We start from the raw sequence: 23760 nt of genomic DNA, 5'->3' as shown, positions 1-23760 counted from the left end.
AAAATTGAGATTATTCGGTTTATTTACTGAAACAGCTAGGTTTTTTAATTAGACATGTATTTAATCACATTCAGTTACTGCAGAACTTGAAGGAACATATGTAATGTTTGATGCTGATCTCTAGATTTGATTAAAAGACTGTGTCTGTTAATCACTTGACAAGGCCTGTTGTGACAAGGCCTACAGATTGACCCTAATTGTGAGCTCAGTTGTAAAAAGTGAGTGAAAGTTTATAAATGTCACAATAGCTGTTGATGGGAAAAGGTACAAAAGGGGAAAGAAATCTGAATTAGTGTAAAACAAAAAGGCCTACTGATATAACTTAAGAATTATGTCAAGATCCTGCTGGGTAAACGAGAAGTGTGGGAATGAAAAATCAGTGAACCGAAACTGGTGTATCAAACGGCCTAATTGATGGACAAAATAATGAGAGGACAGGCTACTCTGCCCATCACTCCCTTTTAGATTCCTCAGAAAGAGACTTGGGGAGGTAAGAAAAATAGCAGCAGGACTACCGAAATGCTGGCTGACTGAAAGGTGAGACAAGGGGAAGGCACGAGCTGCTCCATGATCAGGGGCGGCTCCAGGCACCAGCACGCCAAGCGCATGCCTGGGACGGCAAGCCACAGGGGGCGCTCTGCCGGTTGCCGCGAGGGCGGCAGGCAGGTTGCCTTCGGCGGCATGCCTGCCGAGGGTCCGCTGGTCCCATGGCTTCGTGGACCTCCCGTAGGCATGCCACCGAATCCGCGGGACCAGGGACCTCCTGCAGGCAAGCCGTCGAAGGCAGCCTGCCTGCCGTGCTTGGGGCGGTAAAATACCTAGAGCCACCCCTGTCCATGATGGCTGCAACTCCCACTCTTTATGGGTTCCCCATACCTTTTTCATCCTAATCCTGAGAGATGTCCCTGAGCAGACCGGGCTAAAGAAAGGGAGCCAAATGATATTGCTACTTCCATTAGCTTTGGCTAAATCCCAAATACCACCTGGGATGTCATACTTTGTCACTCACTTTTCCTTCCCCACCTTATTTCTTGTCTTTCCAGTCCTTCTCCTTTTTCCTTTTGTCTAATAAGAGTCTGTCTTAGCTGGACATGTTTGTATATGTTACAACACTGCTGTACGTTTGTGACCAGAAAGAGGCAGCTAAAACAATTCCCTAAACAAGTTTGCCAGGTCTTGGATTGGCTGATAAGACTGTGTGCTGTATCTGTGTTTGTTCCAGCAGGGAGGTCACAAGTGAGAGTCAACACCAGAGAAAGAAGCTGCATTCTTCTGTCTTTGCTGTTCTTCTCTTTCCCTTTGGTGTATTTGTCCTGTTTTGTTTTCTTTGTCTTAACAACATCCGCTCCAGTCCATCTCAACTAACTTCTCTTTTCCCCAAAGGGCCAATTATTACCAATTTAATGCCAGCTCAGAGATTGTCCTGCAAGGGAGGTTTTCTTTCTTACCAGGGAAAGGTAACAAGGGATGTTGTTGAAATGAAAGACTTATTTCAAATGCTTTAACTATTTGATGTGCATGCCATGGTACTAAGCAGGCTGAGGTCTCTATGTACCAGTGGTTCTCAAATTATTGTACTTGTGACCCCTTTTATATAGCAAACCTCTGAGTGCAACCCCTCTTATAAATTAAAAGCACTTGTTTATATATTTAACACCATTATAAATGCTGGATGCAAAGTAGGTTTTGGGGTGGAGGCTGACAGCTTGTAACTCCCATGTAATAACCTCACAACCCCCTGAGGGGTCCTGACCCCCAGTTTAAGAACCCCTGCTATATACCAAACCAAAACCTTGGTTAAAACTGTTTAATGTTGGACAATTTCTGGATCATGTTAACATGTTTGACTCTTTGGGCCCATATATTCCATCTAAATTAACACAACATTTTTTACATCCTTGGGTGGGCCTAAAGGGTTAATATATACTCAGAAGCTGGCATCTTGGCAAACAAGCAATAGTTTTCAAAGTTGGTTTAAAACAAACGTTTGTTATTTTAAATCCTTAAATATGTTGAACTGGTTTGGAATAAGCATGCAAAGTAATTTTTTTTTCAAAAATAAGAAAGAGTTAACAATTGTTTTATAGCAATTGATAATTTGTCTAAAAACTTTTTAACATGCTTTGATTTGTTTTCCCTTTTTTTGTTAATTTTAATGTTTATAGTTTTTGTAAATGGTAATAACTTCAAAGTTTTAATGTAAAGAATTTATAAAAAAAAAGCAAAAGTAACAAAAATTAAATGTTTTAAATCGTTGAAGGTTAAGGTGCTAAAGCAAAACTTTTATTGAAAGAACATCTTGGGTAATTTCCCATGTGAACAAAATGCCAGCTTAATTCAGGGCTGCTACTAAAGTGACTCTGAGTTGAATTTCAAACCACCTGAACCAAGAGCTGTTGCAGTACCAAACGTTTTGTGATTAATTTTAATCAAAGGTTAAAAAGTGTGTTTGCCGTGGTATTACACAGGCTGAGATCTCTGTATACCAAACTCGAATCTTGTTTAAAAACTGTTTAATATTGGAAAGTTAGGATCTTCTTAACACTTTTTTGATTTTTGGATCCATTTAAACCATCTGAAATAATACAACAAGCCATATGATTCCTTTTTTTTAAATTAAGATTTGCTTCTGCAGGGGAAAAGTAGATAAAAGCACCCAGAAGAAATTCAGTCTTTAAATGTATGAATATTTTTCCAGTGCAAGTATGTAAAGAACCATTTTAAAAGAATATAAATAGAAGCACAGTTCAGTGCATTCACTGAGGATTGCCAGTGTCTTCTGTGGAGTAACTTATCCTATTATCTAATTGCAAAAAAGAAGTCATCCTCTGTGTGTTTAATTTGAAGACCACTCGAGGACTTTAAACCTATTCTTATAAACTGTTTGATGAAGGGCCAAAAGCAGAGCTTTTATTTACTAATGGTCTTCTCTAACATTGTGAGCTATTAGGTATATACTGGGGGAACCTCTTTAAAAATGTTCAATTTTATGGATAGACAGAAATGAGCCACCTTTGAGCTGACACTTCATTCTCAGGAGGGTTTTGCACTTAATTTTCAGGAGAGTGAGGTACCAGAGATGAACGAATGATCCAGGTGGCCACAAAGCCAACATCTGTCTGTTCTTACTAATCTGTGTCTACTTATGCAGAGTTGGTGAAACCTTGTTGAAATTGTGTGTGACAGCTGCCCTTCATTCAGGATAAAGGTAAGAAGCAGTTAAACTCCTTTTTGAAGTAAAATTAGCTGAGATAATAGGAGCCAATTTAGCTATGTGGGTGGAGGGTTTTCACTGGGTATTGTTAGATGGAGGGGTGTGTGTGTGTGTGTGTATGAAGCACTTCAAAAAACACAAGCAGACAGCAAGAGCACTGGGAGAAAATGAAGAGAGGGAGCTTTGGGGGCAGAGTGTGGGCAGGAAAGAGGCTTGGAGCTGTGAGCAAAGAAACTGCCTCCTGTTCTTTGATTCCTGCTGTGTTCAGGGAAATGGAACTTTCCACATTCTTTGTAAATAAACAGGATTGCATCAAAGAAATACCTGACTCTATAATCAATTTCTCCTAACAGAAACACCCCGCAAGACCCCATATAGTGTCTAAGCAATTGGGCTAACAATATGAACCAGTTATCTCTGGGCTCTCACAACCTATTCAAGTCATTCAAACTTTGATTGCCCATTTCTCTTATACTCATTGCCTTCCTGCCTTTGTTTCATTAGAGAATTTCCTCACGTTTTACCACATTTCCTTCTAAACTATTAGAGTGAACATAGTCTCACAGAGAGAGCCTAGTGGCACTTCATTGATGACCTCCACCCATCTCAGACTGCTTATCCCCTCATGCAAACTGTAATTACCAAGCCAGTTTATGCACACAAGTAACTCACCTCCTGCACTATACATGTAAATCTTGTAGATTTGAAAGTTAGACCTCTGTGATCCACACCCACAGTAAAACCTAAAGGACAGAGGGGGAAAGTAATCAAAAATCTCCATGGCTTGAAATCCATAATGCAATAAATTCTACCTTCTGAGGAAGGATTAGTGGAAGCATGGAGGGGGCACAGGCTATGGCTGTGAACTCTATAGACCTCAAGGAAATCAGATTATGACCCTACAGAGCTCCAGTTATTCAGCAGTCTCCTCCTTCTGTCAGCACAGTTTCCACGGGAGTTGACCTGCCATTACCTATTTACCCTCCTTCTGAAAAGAATCCATTTAGAAGCCATAGGTTTAATTCTATTTCCAACATGATTAATAACTGTGTGGCTTTCTGCTTTAAAATCCTCTTATGTGATAGGTCACTGCTTCCAAATTCGCTTGCCCCAGCGAACACCAGGCTCCCAAGAAAGGAGAACATTCAGTGTTGACTCCATTCCCACCATCCTGTTCTGAGAAGGTGGGGGGCTTTCTACCACTTCATAAGCCTGGGTGTCAGGTGACTAGTCTGGAAGTGGTTAAACCATAAAGTTTGTGTTTAGCCATTGAGAATGCCCAGTAAGCAATAGTTATTTCCAGTATAATGAGCAAGCAGAGACTGAGCTGAGTGCTTGTGCTGTTACTGGTCCTTTTTTTTTCCAGCCACTCTGCCTCCTAAGTACTTTCTAAACATAGAGAATGAAATCCTGGCCCTATTGAAGTCAATGGAAGCTTTGCTATTACCTGCAAAAGGGCCATGATTTCACCTATAACCTTTGCCTTCTCTTTTGCTCCTCTCTATGCCACAGAATGAAAAAGAGCATGGAGCCTTCAGCCTGCTGAACTGCAGCACTGTCCTAAATGTCCATCCTCTCCTGTATCACTGACTGTATTGCCATAAAGAAATGCAAGAAAGCGCTTTACATAATCTTATAATAAATGCATGCCTAGCATCCATCAATAGGGTGCTGTTCTCTTGTTCCTGTCAGTGTTTATAGATAGTATTTTCACCATTGCTAAAGACAAGGAGGCTTATCAGGCTGCAATTTCCAGTACCTTTCTTTGATTCCTTTTAAATTATAAGTGCTAGCTTCTCTCAGGTGCATCCATATCTTCCCCATTTCCAAGGTTTTAAATATGTAGTACAGAATCTGATCATCAGTAGATTATCTGATCTGCACATCATCATCTGCTCTTCACAAATGATAATCTGTATTTGGGTAACAAGAAATATGTCCAGATATTTGGGAATCAGTAGACAGAGAGTCAAGAGAGTGGAAGGTATGAGCAGTGTGCGAGAAAAGGGATATTAGGGAGTTAGATAATCAATTCTATGCTACCTGATAGAGGTGACACTCTCTCTTTTACTACAATGATCTATTCATCTGACCTGAATTTGTGTGCACAAATCAGATGATCATGAATGTAACTACAGTGCCTGATATTTGGTTAGGGTGTCAGGCTGCAAATTGGGACAGCTGGGTTCAAGTCCATGCTCTGCCACAAATTTCCTGAGAAACCTTGGGCAAGTCACTTATCTTCTGTGCCGCACCTTCCATTTGGAAAAAAATTGGGGTAACAGTAATTCCCTCTAGCTGATAGGGTTGTTATGAAGATAAATATGGTATCATGGGATAACTGGGAACCACAGAAGTACCAATGAGAGATATAGAATTAAATACATTACATATATGTGTGAATGCATTTTGTGTGCGTGCATATCAAAGCCCTTTGAAAACATGGACTTTTACATTTCTCTGGCAACATCATGATGACCATGTTTAAGACTGGTTTTGGGAGGTGGGAGATGACTCGCCTCCTCTTTTACTTGGCTTCCTGCTTACCCATAGAGAAGCTGTGACATCAAATGCAAGTACATTTTTAAGAATCCATTGGTGTTGACGGAACAAAGCTGACTCTTGCATTGCAGCAGCTTGGGCTGAGCTTTCAGATACAGGAGAACATGACTGAACACCTGGTGCAAGTGCAGGTCCCTGCTAATATGTGCAAGTGGCCCAGAATAAATTTATTTTTCTTCATAAGAAAATACACACAGGTCAACAACACGTTGGGGAGAATTTAACAATAGGAAAACTATGCAACATTTCTGATACATTTTGAAAACTCAGCTTGCTACAGTTAGGTTGTAACTAACCAGAAAGCAACCTTGTCTGGCTGTAAACAGCTTAGTGGGTGGTATTTATCATCATCAAGCTCACACTTCGTATGAGAGTGGACAGCAAAGTAAAAGCCTGATCCTGTGAGATGAGGGAGCCCTGAATTGATGTGCTGAGCGCCCCTCGCTCCTACTGGCAAGTATTCAGTCCCTCGTTAAACAAGGACCTTTTCCATCTTGTAGCATGTTGTTAAACCCACTGCATTATAACCATTCAGAAAAGCCAGATCTCAAAAAAAGTTGTATAATCTCTGAAACAAGACACTTCTTTTCCTAAATATTGTTGTTGGGTCTCTTTTGAAACGTGTACAAGGTCAATCTCAGAGAGAGAGCTCCTTTCCTCATCGATTCATAGAATGTTAGACCAGAAGGAACCACTAGATCATCTAGTCTGACCTTCTGTTTATCACAAGCCATCATATTTTACCCAATTTCCTCTGTATTGAGCCCAACAGCTTGTGTTTGATTAAAGCATATCTTCCAGAAAGGTAACTCCCACACACACTCAGAAACTACTGTGATGAACATAACATACATGCCTAGATATCTTATTATTTATAAGCTTTTCTAGGGTGCTCCGTGCTGGCACCCTTACAAACATTTACTGAATCTATCCTCACAACTCTGTGAGGCAGGAAAGCATTCTTATCCCAGTTTTACAGATGGGCAGATGTGGCAGGGCAGTCTCAGCCTCACCTACTTTCTAGGCCACAAATGTCTCAGGCCTGGTCTACACTGGGAGGTGGCAGGGGGAGGTATATCGATCTTAGATGCGCAACTTCAGCTACGTACAGTTGTACAGTTTATTTACAGGGCTCTTTTCCACCACCTTCTGTCATAAACATACAGTTAAGGGTTAATTCCTCTTTTACCTATAAAGGATTAAGAAGCTCACATAATCTAGCTGACACCTGACCAGAAGGACCAATAAGGGGACAAGAAACTTTAAAAATCTGGAAGGGGGAAAAAGTCTTTTGTCTGTGCTTTTGCTGGAGACAGAGAAAGAAGGAGCCATCCCACTCCTATAGGGCAGTGAGTATTTAGAGAAGTAATGGTTAGATTACTTTTATTTTCTTGTTTGTGAGTTATTTTGCAAATAAGAGGGAGGATAAATTTGGGTTCTTTGTGTAACTTCAAAGTTTTGCCAGAGGGAAACCCTCTGTGTTTTGAATCTGATTGTCTGTGAGCTTATCTTTCATTCTAATCTTACAGAGGTACTCCTTTCACCTTTTTTCTTTAATTAAAATTCTTCTTTTAAGAACCTGATTGATTTTTCATTGTTTTAAGATCCAAGGGTTTGGATCTGTGTTCACCAGGACTAAGTGGTGAGGGGACATTCTCAAGCCTTCCCAGGGAAAGGGATGTAGGGGCTTGGGGAGGATTATTCTCAAGTCTACCCAGGAAAAGAGGTGTAGGGGTTTTGGGGGAAATCATTCTCAAGCCTGCCCAGAAAAGGGGGGTTAGGGACTTAGGAGATATTTGGGGAAAGGCAGAGTTCCAAGTGGCTCTCCCTAAATATTTGGTTAACTCGCTTGGTGGTGGCAGCGTACTGTTAACCTAAGCTGGTAAAAATACGCTTAGGGGGTCTTTCATGCGGGTCCCCACATCTGTACCCTAAAGTTCAGAGTGGGGAGGGAACCTTGACACCTTCACATACTATATAGCCTATATACCAACAGTAACATGAAGCCCTCAGCTCCTGAGGCAAGGAAAGGAAAGATCTCTTGTGGCTCTGACTCCACAAGACTGACACCCCTCCCCACTTCCTTCCTATGCTTTTTGTACCTTCTGGTAATGAGTTAATTTGCCTTCGAACTCTCTCCAGCCCATTCCAATCAAACTATTGGGCGCAGTTCCCATAGTCAGGTGTGCTCTGAGCAACTAGTTGGAGTTGCAATGGTCAGAGTGTTGCTTGTGCCCCACACTCTGTCATAGCAACTAAAACAAAGATTGGTCCAAAGCCACCTGGAAAGTTAGTGGCAAAGATAGGCAAAGAACCCAGGTGTCCTGAGTCCTAGCCCCATTCCTTAACCTCAAGATCATCCATCCTCAAACACTTAATGCCCACTTTTAGGGTGCAAGGAGTGCAGAGGGATTTGCAGGGGCTCCTACACTTGAGTAAATTTCACACTAAAAATCTTCTGTGGCATCAAAAATTTAGTTAATAGTATTTTTTTGTTTGAGAATAAAATACTTGTCACTTGTATAGCACAAGCTATCTTCTACTTTAAAAAATCTTTGCAGACACGAATGAGTTCAGTCTCTCAACATCCTCTGAGATAAAAAATAATAATTATTCCCATTTTCCAGGTGGGGAGACTGAGGTTCAGAATTGCCTATCGTCACACAAGAAGACTGTGGAAGAGCTGTGAATAGAATGCCGGAGTCCAGACTCTCATTCAGAAGACCCTCCCTCCTCCTCCTCTTGCAAAAGTGACAGCTACATAAATAAATAAGAGATGTATGTATAACAGAAAAGGTGGGGGGGAGTGTCATTTAATTTAATGTTCACTAATTCAATTAATTTAGTGTTTGTGAAAGTGGGGCTGATACCTTTTCTGTGATTTGTGAAGAAAGACTATGAAATATGCTCCAGAGAATCATAGAAATGTAGGGCCAGAAGGGATCTTGAGAGGTCATCTAGTCCAGCTCCTTGCGCTGAGGCAGAACCAAGTATACCTAGACCATCTCTGACAAGTGTTTGTCTAACCTGTTTTTAAAAACCTCCAATGATGGAGATTCCACAACCTCCCTTGGAAGCATACTCAAATAGTTAACTATCCTCATAGTTAAAAATCTCCCTTGCTGCAGATTAAGCTTGAATTCAAATAATCACCTTAGGTCTGGCCTATGCAAAAGGTTTTTGCAACAGTATAACTTTAGCAGTGTGATCTTATATTGATATAGTTATACCAATACAATCACAAGTGTCAACATAGTTATATGGGTAAGAAGCAGGGCCGGCACTTCCATTAGGTGACCTAGGCGGTCGCCTGGGGCGCCAGGATTTGGGGGGCAGCATTTTGTGCGCTCCCCATGGGGCGCACGGGAGCTTCCGGTTCTGCTCCTGTCGTGCCGCCGAAGAAGGACCTTCTGCCGATGTGCCACGGAAAACAGCGGTAGGCAATTGAGCAGCTCAATGACTGCCGCTGTCGCCTGCGGCATTTTGGCGGAGGGTCCTTCTTCGGCGGCGCGATGGGAGTGGAACCGGAAAATCCCACGCGCCCTGTGGGGAGCACACAAAATGCCGCCCCCCAAATTCTGCGCCAGAAACCCTGGCGCTGCTCCTGGTAAGAAGTTGCCTGATAACTGTCTAGCTTAGGCCAGGCCTACAGACTTTTGCCAGTATAGCTATGTTGGTCAGGGGTGTGAAGAGCTGTGATCCCTGACTGACAGAGAGGTGCTCACAGAAGGCCTTAGTGTAGACAAAGTCATGTTGGCAAAACGTTGCTTTTAAGAATATAACGTGTTCAGTCTGGCAGTCCCTCTGCAGTGAGTGGCCTTGCAGTCCGATGCATGGGATCACAGTACCACTTGATTTGGGGGCCCACTCAAATGGGGCTGAGGGCAAACTGACCCTTTGATCCCCTCCCATTGGGGAGGCTGTGGGTGCTTATGCCCATTAAATCTGCAGTGCATGGAAGCTGTTCTTGTGGGTTACGCCACAGACAATAGTGCATGTGAGACCAGAATGCTGCGGTACTCAGTTTCTGGCACTGATCCAGAATGGCTTCTAACACATCCCCTGTTTTTCAGCTGCTGACTAAAAGATAGATTTTAGAAAGGTCAGAAGTTGAGCGAAAGTCCTTGGAGAAGCTAAAGATGGAAATACTTCTCAAATGAGACATTTCACACATGCTGAGCTGAGACTGCTCTAGGCAGGTTTCTCAGAAGAACAGCAACCTCTCCTGCTGGGTGGGGAGGGAGGGAGCTGCTTAGCATGTTTTAACTTTTGAGTTTTAGAGGCCAAACATGATACAATTGCTTGATGTTGAATGACAAGAATACAATGTAAATAAAAACCCAAGGGGCTGACTTTCCCAGTATAGGAGAGCACAGTACTTTTAAGATCATGAATATGAAAGCCATGCTAGTGCGTCACTCCTAATTGCCTTCCTGAGTAGTTACTGAGCTACAAACACAAATCTGAAAAACTGTTTAAAAGAAACCCAGCTCTACTCTTACACATTTTTTCAGAGAGGTTAAGCTGAGATTGCCAGCAACTGGCAAAGCAGTAATGGTTTACAAATGCTAAGGGCACTCTCACTGTGAGACTGAGCAGAATGCTGGGCAAAGGGAAGGATGTATGGGATAGGGAATAATTGGTTGGTAGAAGGGGGGGAAAAAAGAATTCCTTTGCCTTCCTTGAAAATTGCTAATTTCTAGAACTCGATAGAACCTCTCTGAAGGTTCTGATACGTTCTGTTTATCTTTGTTCTCACTCTGCTTTCCCTTTCCATTTGGCTCTGCACTTCTAGACTTCATCTATAGGTGGAAAGTCCCAAATTATTCTGAGAACAGCTGATCTGTACGTATTTTTGGCACTACTGGAAGTGGGAAAGATGTGAAACCTCATGAGTTCATTCTTGCAAGATTTTCAGCCAAATTTTGCAGCCTCAAGGGTATTCAAGCCAACCATGAATTCTATACCTCCCCTTACACAGAACCATTCCAAGATGAGACTATTAGAGAAATGCAAAAATCATGACCCAAAAAGTAAAAGAAAGCCATCCCGTCAGCTTCCTGCACTGATCTCTGATTCTTCACCAGAGAGTCAAGCTTCACAAAACATGGAAAAATGTACAGTCTATAGACTGTGTAAACTTTCAGATTCTTGACTGAACAGCTCCCACATAGCATTATGAAGGACCTCTTGAGGAGACTGGCTGAAAGTTTATAACATGGCATATTGCCAGTATTAGACCATTAAGCAAAACAGGAAAACCAATGGAAAGGAACACTATTGGCTATTGCTTTCCTCCTCTCCCCGTACTTTTCAGCCAGGTTTTGCAAACATTTGAAAGTGAGGAAGAATAGAGAAGTTGATGAATTGTTGGAAACGAAGGGAAGTTATTAACTTTTCATTTGCCTGGCTTGCTAGCTTGGGTCATGTTAGAGGGTATAACTATTGTTCAGTAGTGTTGGAGAAATTTTTTAAAATGTATTTGTAAGAAATTTCAAGGCCTCCTAGATCAAATGAATAAGAACCATTTTGAAGGTGTATAAATCTAAAGAAATAAAGGGAATACATTTGTGTTCTTTTTAACCCTTCCATCTCTCTTCGCAGGGATGCAGGGGGGATGATTTGGCCCTTAAACAGTTGCTGTACTTCAGCCCAGAAATGTCTGCACTTCATCAGTGGGTGAAGTGAGTTCTATATATGTGTGAGAATCTCACCCCTACTTTGACTCCTTAGTGCCATGTAAAAGGGTCAGAGTGATGTAAAGGGGCCCTAAAAGCCCCATATCTGGTCCAGGGAGGATTCGCTTGATACAGGCACTGTGGGAAACAGCAGCAAGGCTGCCTCCCTAGGACCACTCGCATGCCCAGTTCCAGGCAGTGCTGTACCCGATGGGCAGTCTGGCTCTTCTAACTTAGACAGATCCCCGGGGCTGTCTAAGTTACACTATCTCAGTGATGTTGGGGGCCTCTCCAGAGCCTTTAATAGCCCAGGATCAGGAGGACAAAAGTGTCTTAAAGCTGCCTTATCTCCTCCTTTCCCATGACTATGAGATCTGCGCTGCACCTCTTAGGGTTTGTCTACATTGCAGCTCGGAGGGTACTTCCCAGCCCAGGTAGACAGACATGCACTAGCGCTGCTTGAGCGAGTGCACTAAAAATAGCAGTGTAGCCAAGGGTAGCGTGGGTGGCAGCCAGGGGCGGTTCTAGGAATCCCGCCGCCCCAAGCAGGGCAGCGCGCCGCGGGGCGCGCTCTGGCGGTCGCCGGTCCCGCGGCTCCGGGGGACCTCCCACAGGCATGACTGCGGAAGGTCCGCAGGAGCCGGCTGCTGCCCTGCCGGCAAAATGCCGCCCCAAGCGCGTGCTTGGCGCGCTGGGGTCTGGAGCCGGCCCTGGTGGCAGCTCAGGCTAGCTGCCTGAGTCCAACCTGCCTGGATCCCCCGGTTATGTACTTGGGCAGCTAGCCCATGCCAACAGCCAGGCTACCTCTGGTGACACTATTTTTAGCACACTTGCTCGAGTAGAACTAGCGCATGTCTGTCTACTCAGGCTAGGAAACACACTCCCTGCTGCAGTGTAGACATACCATTAGAGAGACAGCACAGAATCTCATCCCAGGATTGTTAATCCACGAGTAAAGTTTCTAAAGCTCTTCAGGATGCCTCTGAATGAGAAGTTGCTATATGGCAATAATATTACTGGCAATAATAAATGGCACAATTGCTCCTCTGTATGGCATTAATCTCAGTTGTGTTTTCATTTAAGTTGACCATGTAAATGGTTAACCCTTTTCTAACTTTATTATTTTTGTAACAATGGTGTTCTTATGCAGCTCATAGGGCTGTTTATCAGTTCTATTGAATATGTTCCATAGTATAGAAATGCTGACTAGTGGAATCAGCAGACCCTTGTTTTTTAATCCTGGCTCTGCCACTGTACTGCCATGTAACCATGGATATATCATTTAACCTCTTTGTATCCGTTTCCCATCTGTAAAGTGGAGATAATCACCGGAGGGATGTTGTGAAGTGTAATTCATTAATGATTGCATAGCACTTTGCAGATAATGAACCAAATCATGAAATCCTTAATCAACATTTCACAGGGAAAACTCCCATTGAAATACCTTCATTAAGTAATCAGTGTGTTTCAGTCCTTTGAGTGATCAATTGGGAAGGTTTCATCAGTGGGCATTTTCCTTGATTAAGGACTGAGTAAAAAAAATTCAATAAAGACTTCAACACTTGGCCCAGTAAACACAGAATGTTCTATTAGACTAATGCTCAGAAAAAGGCTAGTGTCATTCTGTGATGGGTTAACAGAAGTGTTGTATGTCAGACATGGGAGGTAATTATTCTGCTCCACTCGGCACAGGTGAGGTCTGACCTGGAGTATTGATCCAGTGTTAGCTGGAGACAGTCCAGAGCAGAGCTATAACACTGATAAAAAGTTAGGAAACCTGGCTTTTGAGGAAAAGGTTAAAAAAATGGAATGTTTATTCTTGAGAAAAGAAGCCTGAGGGAGGACTGATAATCATCTTCAAATATGTTAATGGCTGTTATAAAGAGGACGTTGATCAATTGTTCCCCATATCCACTAACAGTAGGTCAATAAGTAATCGGCTTAATATGCAGCAATGGGAGATATTAGGAAAAGGTTCTATAAGGATAGTTAAATACTGGAATAGGTTACCAATGGAGGTAGGGGAATCTCCATTGTTGGAGGTTTTTAAGAACAGGTTAGACAAACACCTGCCAGGGATGTTCTAGGTATACTTGGTCCAGCCTCAGTGCAGGAGGCTGAACTAGATTATCTCTTCCAGCCCTACATTTCTGTGATTCCTTGTCAAAAAGGAAAAATAAATTGCTTGCAAATGCAGTTATTTGGGTGGGTGCATTTCATAGAAGTGGACTGGAGTGCTCTGAGACTCTGTGTTTCTGATTGGCTGGTGTTTAATGCCGGTGGAGTTCAGGAGCTATGAAGCCTACCCCAGCATTACAATAGTGAGCCTAGTTTGGGAGCTTGGCTCAGCTACAGGTCTGCTCTAGCTTTGGGAGACTTAGTCAGCCTGGCATAGGCAGATGCTCTGCCCAATTTGAAAGATTTGCTCCAGCTAGAAAGACTTTTCCGCGGTTGGGAGGTTAGTTTAGGCTCCAGCTTTGGAAGACTTAGTTAGTTGAGGTTAGGTAGACGCTTGTTCCAGGCTTGAAACACTGACTTTAGCCTAGAAGCCTGACAGAGAGCTGTATCTAGGGTGACCAGATGTCCTGATTTTATAGGGACAGTCCCGATTTTTGGGTCTTTTTCTTATATAGACTCCTATTACTCCCCACCCCCAGTCCCGATTTTTCACATTTGCTGTCTGGTCACCCTAGCTGTATCGGATTTTTTGTTCAGCCTAGACAAAGGCTTTATCTAGCTCAGGGGTCAGCAACCTTTCAGAAGTGATGTGCCAAGTCTTCATTTATTCACTCTAATTTAAGGTTTCACGTGCCAGTAACACATTTTAACATTTTTAGAAGGTCTCTTTCTATAAGTCTATAATATATAACTAAACTATTGTTTTATGTAAAGTAAATAAGGATTTTAAAATGTTTAAGAAGCTTCATTTAAAATTAAATTAAAATGAAGAGCCCCCCAGACCGGTGGCCAGGACCCGGGCAGTGTGAGTGCCACTGAAAATCAGCTCACGTGTTGCCTTTGGCACACGTGCCACAGGTTGCCTACCCCAATCTAGCTCTAGAAGTTCTTACTTTAGCTAAGAGCTATATTGCTATGAATTTGCTCTGGAAATTTTTGTAACTGAATTTATTTAATTTCCTATAAGACCTTAATCTAAAGAAGTATATATTTTTTGCTGTATGTTTAGTGCTCCTAAGTTACTTTCTGCCTCTTTCCTCTTCACAATACCTGAGTCTATGACTCACAGCTCACATGTGTCAGAACTCTCTGTGATAATATGTCAAAGAAGGGGAAAAGATTAATCAATCCCATTCCAGTATCAAATTTCTGAAAATATAAGCCTCACCAGAAGTAATGAATACTTTCTCAGAGTATAAGATATTTATTAACAATAAATTTTGCAGGGACATCATACTTTTCCTTCAAAGAATGATTTTCAAACAGAAATGTTAATTGTGCAGCATGTAAAGGGAAGCCATTAGCAAATGAGAACTGTGCTTGATTACACTAAATAGTCATCTCAAATAAATTCCCTGATTGTCTTAACCTTTCCTTTTTTCGCACTTAGCTCGTCTGCATGTGATAAGTGTTAATAGTTGAACTGTTCGTATAAAGAGGATGAGAACCGATTCATCCACAGTGATATAAATAAAAACAGATGATAGATTAAATCTAATGGAAACCAGCCATATCTGTATTACAACAGCAGCATTCTATAACAGGCTATACAGTGCACTGGGGATATGTTGGGGTGGGGAGTAAGAACTTTTTATTTGTTATATTATCCACCTGAGGGGCCCAGGCAGTCACATTAATATAATAGATTCAATGAAACTTGCAAAGACAAAAACATTAAGGGTTTTCTGTAAGGGCTACAATACTCAAAGAAAATGTATTTTCTCATTCATGACAACCTCTGCATGCATACAGAATCTCATTTAAAAAGTACACTTTTTACTGGCAGCAGTAATTTTGTTTTCTCGTTAGGTTCTTACTATAACAATAACAACAACAATAATAAATTAAAAAATCTTTGATCTGTGTAATGGTGTTTTAATAGCTATTCAATTTATGCTATTTACAAGTATTCCTTTCTGTTACATATAACTGAGCCAGGCATGACAAGTAATATACCTAAATGTATCTGATAGAAAAAATAGTGATTGTAAAATAAACAATACTATTATTTTTATTCTTGGCTTAGGCCACTAGCTACTGTACATAGGGATTGCCATACAGAATCTGTAGGTCCACCTACTCCAGAAGCTAGTCTCTGGCACTGGCCATAGAAGATGCTTCAGGGTTAGTTATAATAACTCCACAGTAGGCAGATGTAGGATAATATGCCCCCACATTATGGGTCTTATAGTTAAAGATGAAAGCATGAAATTTAATATCCTTTCCAAAATGTTTGCTATCATTGATTATGAAAACGGGATATTCTTGATATCTATAGAAATGTCCAATCCCTTTTTAAATCTTGCTAAGTTTTTAGCCTCAATTACTTCCTGTGGCAATTAATTCCACAGTTCAGTTACATGTTGTATGAAGTATTGAATTTTCCACCTTTTAATATAACCAAATATCTCCTCGTTGTTGTTGTTGTGAAATTGGGATGTTCCCAATCTACCTTCTCTGCCAGTATTTCTCATGCGACCACCAGGACCTTTTCTTGGGGCCACAGCGTCCTGGGCTGTGGTGGGGGAGGGGGGGGCAGAAAGCAGTGGCCCCTCTCACTGGGCTGCCAGCAGCCCTGCCCCCCTCTGGAGACACGAACACTAGAGGTGCAGGCAGCTGGTGAATTCCCCACTTTTCTGGAAGTAGGGGAGACAGGCTCCGGCCACAGGGCTTCGGGCTCCATCCACAGGGTGGCAGGCTCTGGTTCCAGGATCCGGCCCCAGGCTCACCACCCACACCATCATCCCTGGGCCCTGCTGCCCCCCTACCCATCTCCCCATCCAGGGCTTAATTTCTTCCACAGCTTGCCGGGGCCGAGTAAGTCTGCTGTGAAAAGTGATATTAACAAACATACAAATATCATGTTCCACTGCAGAAGACTTACCAACTACCAAGACTTGGGGGGGGGGGGGGAAAGCACAAGCAAAAAAGCAAAAGAAACAACAACAAAAGACAATAACATGCTAAGTGCCTTATTTGTGTTTCTATTCTGTTTAGGTCGAATAAAGAATAGCGACAAATGTAAATTATTTTTATTACTGAGTCTGAAAAAACCCTACATACATAAAGTACAATGATTTGGACATGTATATGTGCATATTTATTTTGTTTTTCATAAAGATAAGTATTTTAGGAAAAATTGTCAGTAAGGCCACAAGCAAGAGTTGGTGGCTGCACTCTGAGGCCACCCAAAAATTTGCTGTGAGAACCCCTGCTCTAGACCATTCATTACTGTATATACTTTTATGAGGTATTTGCCTCCTTTCTGAGGTAAACAATCCCAACCTTTTCAGTCTCCCTTCCTATGAGAGTTTTTCTAGGCCCTTAATCATTTTTGCTGTTCTCTGAACTTCTGCTAGTTTTACAGTATACATTTTGAGATGGGGAGACCAGTACAGCACACACACTTGTTCCAGATGAGGCTGTACCATTAATTTAGGTAAAGGTATAATGTTCTCTGTTTGATTCACTATCCGGTTTCTGTGCATCCTCGTATCTTGTTAGCTTTGTTGACCGCAGCTGCACATTGTACAAAGGTCTTTATTGAGCTGCCTACAGTGACATAGTGAGCTGATTGTAGGCAAGTGCAACAACACTGATTTGTAGAGAAGGGGATATCGTTTACAAAATACTTTCAAGATAAATTAAAAACACTACATTTTTTACTGTCTTCCAGAAATAGTGGAAACCAGGAAATCCATATATTTATATGGTGCTTTCAATTAAACAGGTAATTTTCTAACATTTCTGTATGGGGCCAGTAGGTGACTGAAAAGAATCCACACAAGCAATTAACAGCTTTCATTTGGTGAATTTAACCACTTTACTTTTTGCAATTTGTTTGTGAATAAACTGAATGTAAGGAATGTGCTTGCTATTAAATTGTTCAGGTGTTTTTATGTATCAGCCTACAGCAGGGGTCAGCAACCTCTGGCACACGGCTTGCCAGGGTAAGCGCCCTGGCGGGCCGGGCCAGTTTGTTTACCTGCCGCATCGGCAGGTTTGGCAGACCACGGCTCCCACTGGCTGTGGTTCACAGTCCCAGGCCAATGGGGGTGGCAGGACGCGGCACGGGCGAGGGATGTGCTGGCTGCGGCTTCCCACCCCCCCCATTGGCCTGGGACGGCAAACTACAGCCAGTGGGAGCCACGGTCCGCCGAACCTGCTGACCCGGGAGGTAAACAAACTGGCCCAGCCCGCCAGGGTGCTTACCCTGGCGAGCCATGTGCCAGAGCTTGCTGACCCCTGGCCTACAGATTGCTCACAAACTGTTTGCTGCAGAGGGATAGCTCAGTGGTTTGAGCATTAGCCTGCTAAACCCAGGGTTATGAGTTTAATCCTTGAGGAGGCCATTTAGGGATTTGAGGCAAAAATCTGTCTGGGGATTGGTCCTGCTTTGAGCAGGGGGTTGGACTAGATGACCTCCTGAGGGGTCCCTTCCAACCCTGATATTCTGTGATTCTATGAATTCCCTTGAGAGTAAATACATAATGCTTTTGATCTTAGAATTGAACTATGGTATTGGTCACACAGATCATATGGTACAGTTTCTGTTTCCTGATTGGATGACTTAAGCTTTATAAACTACTTCTGCCAGGAAAAAATAATGTGGGAACCCTCCATTAAACAAAGGTAAGGCTGCAAAACGCACAGAGATAAAAATTTTCACTAGGGAAACGTCACATCGGGCCTGAAATAACTCTCTATCATGAACAAAACTGATCATAAGCATGTTCATGAAAAATGAATGAAAAGGGATGCAAAAGAACCCAAAGTGAAATTTTATATAGAAATCACCATGATTTTTTTTCTCACTATTTGCCAAGAGATAGTCAGCACTTTCCTGCTGATGAAGTCAGAAGAGCAAGAAAATAGGGGGAAAGGAAAAATTGAAGGAGAGAGAAAATGTAGGAAGACATGGAAGAGGAAAGGATGCAGGAGAACAAACTCAGCAGAAAGGAAATAGGCAGTGCTACTGTGGGAACCCTCCATTAAACAAAGGTAAGGCTGCAAAACGCACAGAGATAAAAATTAGATAGACATTGAATTGCAGTGTATATAGCTATGGAACTGTGATGCTCTTATTTATTGAGTGCTACATTTTTTTACACGTCTAAGAACCCTAGGAACTAGGAGCAGAAACAGCAGCCATTTTGTTTGCAGAGTTGTTACAACATATGCAGAAGAAATGCACAATTTGCACTCTCACATGGAGATTTTTTTACTTTTGCTCATGTTGTTGTTTTGTTTTCCTGTATCTAAAATAAGTCAGACTGAAAGTACATGGTTGCTCTGTGAGTATAGAAAAACATACCGCATAGTAGACAAAACGCAGTAGAAAAGATAGTGGTGGTTATTATTGTTACCTGAAGCCTATATCACTATGACTTTGAGAGAGGTAGAAAAATGGGAGTGGCAAATGGGGAACATGGGTGTGGCATATCAAACTCATTGAGGGAATACTATTCATTACCCACAGCTGGCTATTTCAGTTCAAAATGGTGGGGTTTGGTAAGCACATAGGAAGGCAGAGCCCAACTGCAAAGTGCCTTAGTACAGCAGGAATTGGAGGCAATGAGGGGAAATTTTATATACATAAATTAAATATCCCAGGCAGAGGAAATAAACATCACGTTTTTTTTTGTTGTTTTTTTAAAAAGGAAATAACCAAAATAACCAACCACAACCATCACATAAAGCAAGTTTATTCTCATCTTGTCTCCTTAATATTACTGCTGTAATATTATATTTTAATATAATCAAGTCCTGTGGCTGCCATAGGGAAGATGTGGGGTCGGGACTGGCACTGTGTTGGAAGGAGAGATGGCCTATGAAAGGGGTGAGGTGATTCACAGTGTGAAATAATTTGAAATAGGAAAGGCATATCCAATTGAAACTACTAGGGAACTGTTAGGTAGTGGTATTGTAATTACCCATATAGGAACATGGTCAGGATTTCAAGCTTAGAACCCCCTAGCTTTTCAAAGTGTGTTATGGAATCTTCTGTTACATGGCTACGGTATGGGCAGAACCTCAGTTATTCATCTTATCTGAAAGAGCACATGGTGCTCCCTCCCAGGGCTGCCTGGGCGGGGGCAAGTGGGGCAATTTGCCCTGGGCCCCGGGCCACGCAGGGGCCCCCACGAGAATGTCGGCAGCTCCCCCCCCCGCCTCCGCCTTCCCCCATCCCCCGGCGCCTCAGCGTGCCGTGTCCAGGAGCGGCCCTGGACAGAGCTAAAGCGGCGTGGCTCCGCTGGGGCCTGATCTCCTCCCACTCGGAGCCGCGTGGTAAGGGGGCGGAGCTGCAGCCAAGTGGCGGGAGCTCAAGTCCCATGGAGCCACGCCGCTTTAGCTCTGCCCAGGGCAGCTTCTGGACGCGGCGCGCTGAGGCTCCGGCAGACGGGGGAGGTGGGAGTAAGCAGCATAGTAAGCCCCTCTGAGCCAGACACTCCCCTGGCCCCCCACTCCGAGCCCAGCCCCTCTGAGCCGGACACCCCCAAGGCTTCCCCCAGCCCTGACCCTCAGCTCTGAGCCCAGCACCTCTGAGCCGTACACCCCCCTGACCCCACCCCACAGCCCTGATCCCCAGCTCTGAACCCAGCCCCTCTGAGCCGGACACCCCCCTGACCCTCGCCCCCACAGCCCTGAGCCCCGGCTCTGAGCCCAGCCCCTGTGAACCAAGCATCCCCTGACCCAGAGCCCAGCTCCCCACCCAGCCCCAGGCAACAGCAGCACCACCCCCAGGCAGTGACAGCCCATTGGCACCAACCATCATCATCACCCAGCAACAGCCTATTATGTAATTACAAATGTATACATTCTATTAAAGCATTTAATGTTTTTAAATAATGTATTTTTGTGTATTTTCAAATTATTAAAAATTAATTTTTGAATGTATTTCACTGGTTAGTATCATGTATTTGGAAATGTAAAAAATATAGTATTGCAACTTTTTTTTATGGAAGGGGTCCCAGAAATTGCTTTGCCCCAGGCCCCTTGAATCCTCTGGGCGGCCCTGCTCCCTCCAGCAATATGGTGACCCCTAACAAGAGGCTGCAGGATGGGTTTGGTACTGACTCAAAAAGAAGTTGTCTCCTACTAAGGCCATGATTCAAAACCAGTTGAAATAAACAGAACATCTCCCATTGACTGTTATAGGCTTTGAAGCAAGCTCCAGAACTCCACTTCGTTACCAAGACATTTGCAGGAAAGATTCCATGAGCTCCACTTCCTTTTCATTGGGAAACTGGTAAGTATCTACAAAAACAGACAAGTTCTTCATTATTTTTTAACAGGCATTGATATGCTAGCTGTACTAGTGCTTTTTTATTTTCTGTCTTGGCTGGAGTCGTCATAATGACTTTCAGTATGCAATAACATTTTCCCCTCAGAGTTTAGACAGTATGAGTTAAGAGGGCTCAAATCCTTTATTATTCTGGGCAGTTGTAAAGGAAAGTATTTTGTTAAGGGAAATTACTTGAACACGTATTTTGAACTGAAAGTGCTCACAGAACAAAGCAGCCTAAATTGACAATATAGTACTTACTTGCTGGTTTAAATGTTTGTTTTAATTATTTAGGATAGTTAAAATATTTAAAGAAATATACAAGTGATCATAGTCCCATATTTTTGTAAGGAAGCTACTTTGTTTATTGCATATTTTTGGTTATGAAACTGAAACTTTATTTATAGAAAGTGAATTAAACTGCTATTAATTTTAAGCATTCATGTAAATGATCTGAATACAGTGACTGCAACAATCACTACAGAATTTCAGTGGAACAACTATTAAATTTATGTAAACTGACAAGGAACATTAGGCTTTCTGTGTGGGTAGCTGAACTGTTGAAGCCTAAAGCTAAAGAGGAGTTATGTATGTAGCTTGGGAGATAGTGTTCGGAAACATTTATTGCAAAAGGTAACCTTTTAAAAGGAATCAAACAGTAAAGGAGAGTAAATTAAATAAAAAAATGTTGAGTTTAACACATTTGTGGCAAGATCATGTTCCTGTTAAAGTCAATGGCCAAATTTTCATTGACTAAAAGGGATCAAAATTGGGCCCTTTTATTTCTGTATTTAATGGCACAATAAACCAAATCATCAAACCATAGTGGAAACTTAAGTGTAAAACTGATGTTTTTAAATGCTAAGAAAACACAAAGAAGCAACTGTCATAAATTGGTAAAAACAAATAATATATACAAACAGTAAAAATGGTGATGCATGCTCTAATTCAACAATCACCTAGACACATGCTTAAACCCAAAGAGCTCTGCTGAATTGGGGCCTTCAACACATGAGTAACTTTAATAATGTGAATAGTTCCGCGGAAGTCACTTTTTTAATTTTGCTTTTGCCTTTTTTTCCTTTGTGGTTTGTGTTGAGCGCAGCAAAACCTTTGCAAAACAATTGCTTTTATAGCAGTTGTGATACCACATCCTTTGTTCTGGACATCTTTGTGTTGTGATTTCTTCCACACTTATTGCAAAAAAAATCAATCTGGTCTCTGCCATTTGTTCACCCTTGAAATTTTGTCTTTATGCTTTGGTAGGAAATCTTAATTAGATGTACTTCTGTTCTTTCACTGCTTGTTGACTCTTTCGTTTCGGAAGCATTGTTTTCACTATCCTGCAAATACCCAAGATTCTTTTTAAAGTCAAGTCCATTTCTTGCAGTAACCTTGCTCTCACCTGTTTATTCGTTATAGCAGAATTAGTTACAAATAACAGATAACTGTTGAATATAACATTGTCACATAGGTCTGTAACACAGTGGTCAACGGTTTTGTCAGGCACCTAGTTTCTTGTAAAGAAAACATGCCTTACTGTTACATTCTAGTGTGGATCACAGTATTCCTGAGACTTCTCAATAACTGTGGCAGTTTCCAGTCATCTTTGTGATTGTACTGGAACACATTGTAGCTCTCCAATGCCTCTGGGCTAGCTACACACAGCATTTGGAGAATTTTACTCCAATTTCTCTGCAATACCCCTTGCTTCCACAACTGAGGGATCGAAATGGCTTCATTTATTTAATTTTTGCCAACACTTAAGTTTTCTTCTGACACTATTTAATAAGAGTGTGACACACACAGGAGTACTTCTGTTTATTTTCTGCCCCAATCATATGATGTGGACCAGGATCATCTGTCAAATCACAGGGGTCAGTATCAGTCTCTCTAGTGGTTACAAAACCACAGTTATAACTGAAAACTTTGTAATTTCAGCATAGCGGCTCAGTACACTTACCCGCATCACAGACAGTCTCTGTTTACCATCTGTCCTACAGAGTGACACACATTGATTAAATTTTCAGTTTTGCCTTTACGTAACCTACTCAACAGAAAAATATACTCTAGTCTAGTGCTGCCAATTCAACACAATCCGCAATAAATTTACATGTAAAAGAATTTTGGGGGTGGGGAAAGAGGAGAAAAAACAAAATAAAAGCTAATTTGAAGCTGTTGAGAAAAAGTCATGCATATCTGATATATACCAAGGTGAGTTCATTTATCAAAGTCTTTTATTTTTTCTTTCACAGATTAATAAATAAAGGGCACAATGGCCTGAATATACCCTAACCAGGAACAAATAAGAATAAATTGGAGAAAAGCTTTATTTAGGTATCTACTTATCTTTGTATAGCTTTTATACTTTTATATTCGTCTGGCTTGAGCAGGGAGGGACTCCATGTGCCATGATTCTTACTAGTGACAGCTGCCATTTGTTTGGTAGTTTAGCCTATGCTACCTGATGCTCAAGGAAATTAAATAAACAAGCTGGCTCACCCACTGACACACCAGATATTACTAGTTCCATTATAATACTTTCCGTTATGATCACACTTGCCCATTTTCCCACTTTCCCTTTCTCGCTGCTTATTAGGTTAAAGTGCTAAATAAGAAAAATCAGAAAATATGATACATTCATATTTAAAGATAATAAAATATTGATTAATATACTTACAACAATGTTCTGACTTCAATATTGTGTAAATGTTCACTCCCTTAAATGTCACAGCTCTTCAAATACTGCAGTCTTTGTTATATTTCTGAGTGAAGCATGCTCTGTCAGGGAAAGGAGGAGAGGGAATAAGTACAAAAACATTATCTATGTCCATCCTGTTTGC

General features: G+C 41.9%; 1 long non-coding RNA gene across 1 annotated transcript; it reads left to right on the top strand.

The window, feature by feature from the left end:
- The first annotated feature begins 8447 nt into the window (after positions 1-8447).
- LOC120405875 lies at positions 8448-23187 on the top strand. Its single transcript, XR_005598943.1, has 4 exons — positions 8448-8554; positions 18459-18633; positions 20791-20881; positions 23173-23187. It is a non-coding gene; the product is annotated as an uncharacterized LOC120405875 (long non-coding RNA).
- Positions 23188-23760: the final 573 nt, after the last annotated feature.

The sequence above is a fragment of the Mauremys reevesii genome, linkage group 5 (genome assembly GCF_016161935.1).
Source record: "Mauremys reevesii isolate NIE-2019 linkage group 5, ASM1616193v1, whole genome shotgun sequence".
Lineage (NCBI taxonomy): Eukaryota > Metazoa > Chordata > Testudines > Geoemydidae > Mauremys > Mauremys reevesii.
The sequence above is the reverse complement of the archived record's forward strand: the minus strand, read 5'-3'. Positions and strand labels throughout refer to the sequence as shown.